The sequence below is a fragment of the Rhinopithecus bieti genome, unplaced genomic scaffold (genome assembly GCF_001698545.2).
Source record: "Rhinopithecus bieti isolate Rb0 unplaced genomic scaffold, ASM169854v2 scaffold_83366, whole genome shotgun sequence".
Classification (NCBI taxonomy): domain Eukaryota; kingdom Metazoa; phylum Chordata; class Mammalia; order Primates; family Cercopithecidae; genus Rhinopithecus; species Rhinopithecus bieti.
The window spans coordinates 458256-465549 of NW_016832657.1; the positions used below are offsets into that span (position 1 = coordinate 458256).

Here is a 7294-nt window from a genome sequence, read left to right on the forward strand (position 1 = left end):
TTTTTTTTTTTTTTTTTTTTTTTTTTTTTTTTTTTGTAGTACCTCTTTAACAAGCATCCCTTCCCTTCAGGAACTCCCACCCCAGGTGCCTCATCACCCGACCCCACCCCTTCCAGAAGGGATTGAGAGAGATAAGGTAGGTAGGGTGTCATTCCTGAGCTGTCTCCTTAGAGACCTCTGCAGGGAGCCTGCCTTGCAGCAGCAAAGACCTCATGCCATACCCCCCAGCAAGGCTCAGTATAGGCTCAGAAGCTCTTCTATCTATTCTAAGCAGATGCCAAGAGATTTCACTCAGGATCCTGGTGCTTACATAACCATGAGAGGGCTGGAGAGGCAGGAGGAGCTCTGAGTTTGAGAACACACCACTGCCACTGCCATTCAACTCCATGAATGTGGGAAAGGGGCCTGGGACACTATGGGGGAGACACACCTGGCCCCATCTCCTTGCTCTCCACAGAAAATAGACAAAAGGACAGGAAAGTGAGCTCTGCCTCACTTCTACCCTCTCAATGTCCTACAACAGTTTCTAATTAAATCATCTTAATTAGCATTCAGAACACTGAGTCCAAATTCTGAAAAATGAAGCTTCTGCAGTGCCAAAAGGCATGAGGTGGAGGCAGTCAATCCACATTATCTTCTCCTACGAGACACAGATAAATTGCCCTCGCTCCATCTCCAGCCAGTCCACCTCATCAGTCTTTGCGCATTAGTTACCCTGGGCCTAGGTGAGAAGAACTCTCCCCTACTGGGTCTGCCCTCCTAGGCACTCAGCACCCCTTATCACAGTGCCCACATTGTGGCTCACAGATGCCACCTTTCTCCCATTAGCTCAGGCAAGACATGAAAGAACTGCTAAAAAAGCAGCTTTAGTAAAGAAGACCAAGAATGCACTTTAAACAGGGACCAAAGACTATAGTCAAGTCTATATTGCCCAGAATTCCCATCCAAATCGATTTGGCAATTTCATGTTGTTCATATTCACATAAATTCACATTATTATGATGTTATATTATTTTTGGCACGGCATTATTATTTTATCCCACCATATCCTGGGCATTAGACTTTCCTCCCATTGTACAGAAAATCAATAAAGTTCAATGACTGGGCAAGGTCACGCTGCCGGTCAGTAGCAGAGCCAAGTCCAGAACTTAGCTTTGTCACATTCACTGCACATTTGTCACATTCACATTCACTGCAGCTCTCTTTCCTCCAAGTCTGAGTGGCCTCCAACCCAAGATCACTCAGCACAGCCTCACATTTCCAGCTGCTTGAGTCCTGGCACACAAGTCCTGCCTGCTTGCTATGTGGAATAGTTCACTTCCCTTGGGGGCCTTGTCTTCCTCCACCCCCACCAAACATGAGCGAGGGTTAGCGTATTGGCTACACCACCAGCAGGGTTAAAAGAGGGTCAAAAGTGTGTCTCAGAAAGAGGACAGAGAACAGAGAAAAGGAACAGACACAGAGACTCTGCCCTTGGGCTTTGTCCCCAGGAAACTGGCCAAAGACCTTCTCTTCCCAGAGCCCCTTAGCTCAGGAGTTTCTCATTGGTGCTGCTGTGCTTCAGAGCCCTGACAAAACATAGAGATAGACCTACAGCCTCATGAAGGGGCCCTGGGAAGCTTCAAGCCATGTGAGCTTCAGTGGCTTTGCAGAAGAACTGAGAAAATGAAGCAGAGAGTGGGGGCTACAGGCAGAGGGCCATGGCTGTCAAGAGGGACCTTCTGCAGCAGCGCATTTGTATGACCTTCAGGCAAGTCATCTGTATTCATCCATTTTTACACTGCTGATAAAGACATAACCAAGACTGGGAAGAAAAAGAGGTTTAATTGGATTTACAGTTCCACATGGTTGGGAGGCCTCAGAATCATGGTGGGAGACCAAAAGCACTTCTTACATGGCAGTGGCAAGAGAAATGAGGAAATGCAAAAGCAGAAACCCCTGATAAAACCATCAGATCTTGTGAGACTTATTCACTACCACAAGAACAGTATGGGGAAACCACCCGCATAATTCAAATTATCTCCCACTGAGTCCCTCCCACAACATGTGGGAATTATGGGAGTACAATTCAAGATGAGATTTGGGTGAGGACACAGAGCCAAACCATATCATTCCATCCCTGCCCCCTCCAAATCTCATGTCCTCACATTTCAAAACCAATCATGCCTTCCCAACAGTCCCCCAAAGTTTTAACTCATTTTAGGATTAACCCAAAAGTCCACAGTTCAAAGTCTCATTTGAGACAAGGCAAGTCCCTTCTGCCTATGAGTCTGTAAAATCAAAAGCAAGCTAGTTACTTCCTAGATACAATGAGGGTGCAGGTATTGGTTAAATACAGCCATTCCAAATGGGAGAAATTGACCAAAACAAAGGGGTTACAGGGCCCATGCAAGTCCAAAATTCAGCAAGTCAGTCAAATTTTAAAGCTCCAAAATTATCTCCTTTGACTCCAGGTCTCATATCTAGGTCATGCTGATGCAAGAGGTGGGTTCCTATAATCTTGGGCAGCTCCACCCCTGTGGCTTTGCAGGGTACAGCCTCCCTCCTGGCTGCTTTCACAGGCTGGCAATGAATGTCTGTGGCTTTTCCAGGCACACAGTGCAAGGTGTAGGTGGATCTCCCATTCTGGGGTTTGGAGGACAGTGGCCCTCTTCTTACAGCTCCACTAGGTGGCACCCCAGTATGGACTGTGTAGGAGCTCCAACCCCACATTTCCCTTCTACACTGCCCTAGCAGTGGTTCTCCATGAGGTCCCCGCCTCTGCAGCAAACTTCTGCCTGGACATCCAGGCATCCATACATCTTCTGAAAGCTAGGCAGAGGTTCCCAAACCTCAATTCTTGACTTCTGTGCACCTGCAGGCTCAATGCCACATGGAAACTGCCCAGGCTTGGGGCTTGGGGCTTGCACCCTCTGAAGCCACTGCACAAACTCTAAGTTGGCCCCTTTCAGCTATGGCTGGAGCAACTGAGAAGCAAGGCACCAAGTCCCTAGGCTGCACACAGCATGGGTACTCTGGGCCTTGCCCACAAAACCATTTTTCCTGCTAGACCTCTGGGTCTGTAATGGGAGAGGCTGCCACAAAGGTCTCTGACCTGCCCTGGTGACACTTGCCCCATTGTCTTGGGGATTAACATTTGGCTCCTTGTTACTCATGAAAATATCTGTAGCCAGCTTGAATTTCTCCTCAGAAAATGGGATTTTCTTTTCTATTGCATTGTCAGCCTGCAAATTTTCCAAACTTTTATGCTCTGCTTCCCTTTCAAAACTGAATGCCTTTAACAGCATCCAAGTCACCTCTTGAATGCTTTGCTGCTTAGAAATTTCTTCCACCAGATACCCTAAATCATCTCTCTCAAGTTCCAAGTTCCATGAATTTCTGGGGCAGGGGCAAAATACCACTAGTCTCTTTGCTAAAACATAACAAGAGTCACCTTTGCTCCAGTTCCCAAGAAGTTCCTCACCTCCATCTGAGACCATCTCAGCCAGGATTTCATTGTCCATATCATTATCAGTATTTTTGTCAAAGCCATTCAACAAGTCTGTAGGAAGTTGGAAACTTTCCCACATTTTCCTGTCTTCTTCTGAGCCCTCAAAGCTGTTCCAATCTCTGTCTGTTAGCTAGTTACAAAGTCACTTCCACATTTTCAGATATCTTTTCAGCAACACCCCACTCCTGGTACCAATTTACTATGTTAGTCCATTTTCATGCTGCATTTCAAGATGCACCCAAGACTGGGAAGTAAAAGAGGTTTAATTGAACTTATAGTTCTACATGGCTGGAGAGACCTCAGAATCATGGCGGGAGATGAAAGGTTCTTCTTACATGGTGGCGGCAAGAGAAAATGTAGAGGTGCAGAAGTGGAAATCCCTAATAAAACCATCAGATCTCATGAGACTTATTCACCACCAAGAGAACAGTATGATTCAAATTATTTCCCACCAGGTCCCTCTCACAACAGGTGGGAATTATGGGAATACAATTCAAGATGAGATTTGGGTGAAGACACAGAGCCAAGCCACATAATCATCCAAACTCTCTGGGCTTTATCTCCCCATTTGTAAAGTGAGGGTTCTAATAGATCCTGCCTCAGAGGTGAAGTGAGGAGTGAAGTAGGCCATCAGCAAAACAATCACCACTAATGCTTGCATGGTGGGATCCATGTCCCATGCACTATCCTAAATTCATCCTATGCATTGACTTTCCTAATTCTCACAGCACCCCCACAAAGGAGGTACTGCAGTTACTTCCATTTCACAGAAAAGGAAACTGAAACATGAAAGTCAATGAACCAGCTTTCCGAGCTAGAAAGGGATGAAAATGGGATTGGACCCAGACTGTTTGACCTCAGAGCCTGGGTCTATGGCCACCAAGCTCTCCTGCCACCATTAACCCCCATCATGTTGTTAGTTAATGGTAGCATGATTTATGAACCACACAGAAAGTCCAGAAATGTGGTTATCATACAGACAAATCCTAAGTGACCCAGGCTAAGGGGAGGTTGGAGCACCAGTGCAGAAGCTACAATCAGAGCTGGTTGAGGAGACACTAAGGGACTTGGCTCAATTTAATTGACCCCATGGCAGAAATGTGATGAAAGGTTCACTGGGGTCACCTTGAAGAGGGCCTGGGATCCCAGTCCTGGGACCTGTATGGCGGAGAGTGGAAAATACTTGTCAGGTCTAAGAAGTCAAAGATTGCAACAAAAGCAGGGCTTTGGCAAGATTCAAGAGGCAGTGAGATGTAGCTGCTTTGGGGAGTGAGGCATGGTTGCAATATGGACAGCCTGCTGCTTGGGGCCCTGTCCTGCAGGAAGAAGCCAGATGGCATGGACCCTCTGGCTATCCTAAAGCACATGGACCCTCGTGCCTCCCAAGAGGAGCCAAGGCATACTTACTCTTCCATGATTCTCACTGGGGCCTGGGGCTCTCACTGGGGGTGGGGGGTCCTTGGAGTTGGTTGCCTAAGCTGCAGCAGGAATTGCTGACTGGCAAGGTGTAACAATTTATAACTCTTATAAGTGAGAGCAATACACAAAAGAGAGGGTCCTTCTGAGAGGCATGGTGGAGGCACACAGGAAGGGTTGGGCCCAGGCCCAAATTCATGTGTCAGAGCAGTGAATGCTGTATGTATCTAGTGCATGAAAAGAGCTGGGCATTTGTTGGTAGACACTCAAAATTACTGACTAAGCAAGTGTAGATTTTCCTCTAAACCAGTGACATCCCTCATCCTCAAAATGCTGTTACATCTTCCTCCAGAATGTGAGAAACTTCTCCCTGCCCCTGGAAAACCAGGTCTGAGAGCCATTTCGTAACAACTGTAATGTCTATAGCTTCTCCTACTTATGCTAGAGTCAGGCTGTCCGCTAAATCGTAGTGAGTGGGACCCCAGCCTCCACGGTGAGCAACATGCCCACAAAGACTAAAAATCTCTGGGAGAGAAGGCTGTGGGTACCTGAGTGTCAACAGCATACCCCGTGTGGTGGCAGTTGTCTGTCACAGACTGCTAGTGCCACCAAAGCAACCCAAGGTCACAGAGAGTGGCAGGTATACAGAATTCCCACAGTGGAGGCAGGGCGGGCAGGCCCTCCAGCGAGACAAGCTGGCCACTTCCCCCGAGGGCAACTGACAACTGCACTCTGTCTCCCCAGATGGTCCCAGTCAGTCTGTGGAGAACTTCATTCCTCTGCCTCTCTCTTGAGGAAACTGCAGTTTTCAGAACCTCCCCTGAAGGAGAGAAGGGGACATCGGGGACATGAGAATTGACCCTAAGGAGTTGGCAGGAGGGAGTCCTTCCTGTTTACCTGCCCTAGTCCAGCCACTTCTTTGTTACCGTTAGGCTGCGGGGCCCCATTGCTGTTCTGCGAGATCGGCTGGATTGATTATGAACAGCTCCTTGCTACTCCACACAATCACCTCTCCACAGGACTCCTTCCTGGGGTTGTGAGAAGGGGCTGAATGTGCTAACTACCTCTGCTCCCTACTATAATGCTAGCCTCATGAGGGCTGGGATTTTTATCTGTTTGGTTCACTGTTGAACCCCTAAAATCTACAATAGTGCTTGATACATAGCAGACGTGCAATGAACGTTCCTGGAAGGAATAATTATTGATATAAAGTAAAATTCCTGAAGTAGATTTCAGAGTTAATGGATCTTGGTGGCTGGGCCCATAATCCCAGCACTTTGGGAGGCTGAGGTGGGTGGTTCACTTGAGGTCAGGAGTTCAAGACCAGCCTGGCCAACATGGTGAAACCTTGTACAAAAATTAGCCAGGCATGGTGGTGCATGCCTGTAATCCCAGCTACCCGGGAGGCTGAGGCAGGAGACTCGCTTGAACCCAGGAAGCAGAGGTTACAGTGAGCAGAGATCATACCTCTGTACTCCAGCCTGGGTGAGAGAGAAAGACTCCATCTCAAAAAACAAAACAAAACAAAAACAAACAAACGAAAGTTAATGGATCTTGGGCCAGGCACAGTGACTTATGCCTGTAATCCCAGCATTTTGGGAGGCCAAGGCAAGAGGATTGCTTGAGCCCAGGAGTTTGAGACCAGCCTGGGCAACATGGTGAGACCTCATCTCTACAAAAAATAAATAAAATTAGCTAGGTGTGGTGGCATGTGCCTGTGGTCCTAGCAACTTGGAAGGCTGAGGTAGGAGGATCACATATACTGAGAGGTCAAGGCTGCAGTGAGTCAAGATCTCACCACTGCACTCCAGCCTGGTTGACAGAGCAAGACCGAGTCTCAAAAAATAGTGGGGGCCAATGGGGGAGAGTTAGTTACGAATCTTTAGACATTAAACAAAGTAACTGAAATGTAAGAAGAGACAAGAATGATCCCCCGACCCATCAAAGCCCACGTGTGGCTGCATCCCGGGCCCAGTGTCAAAGTCCCGCTGCTGTCACCGCCGCCACCATGCCCAAGAGGAAGACCAAAGAGGATGCTAAAGGAGATAAAGCCAAGGTGAAGGACACAGCACAGAGAAGATCCATGAGGTTGTCTGCTAAACCTGCTCCTCCAAAGCCAGAACCCAAGCCTAAAAGGGCCCCTGCAAAGAAGGGAGAGAAGGTACCCAAAGGGAAAAAAGGAAAAACTGATGCTGGCAAGGAGGGAAATAAACCTGCAGAAAACGGAGATGCCAAAACAGACCAGGCCAGGAAAGCTGAAGGTGCTGGAGAGGCCAAGTGAAATGTGTGCATTTTTTATAACTGTGTACTTCTGGTGACTGTACAGTTTGAAATACTATTTTTTATCAAGTTTTATAAAAATGCAGAATTTTGTTTTACTTTTTTTTT

The 7294-nt window shown here is 47.4% G+C and overlaps 1 pseudogene; it reads left to right on the plus strand.

The window, feature by feature from the left end:
- Positions 1–6914: 6914 nt before the first annotated feature.
- LOC108524571 (non-histone chromosomal protein HMG-17 pseudogene) lies at positions 6915–7187 on the plus strand (annotated as a pseudogene).
- The last annotated feature ends 107 nt before the right edge of the window (positions 7188–7294 follow it).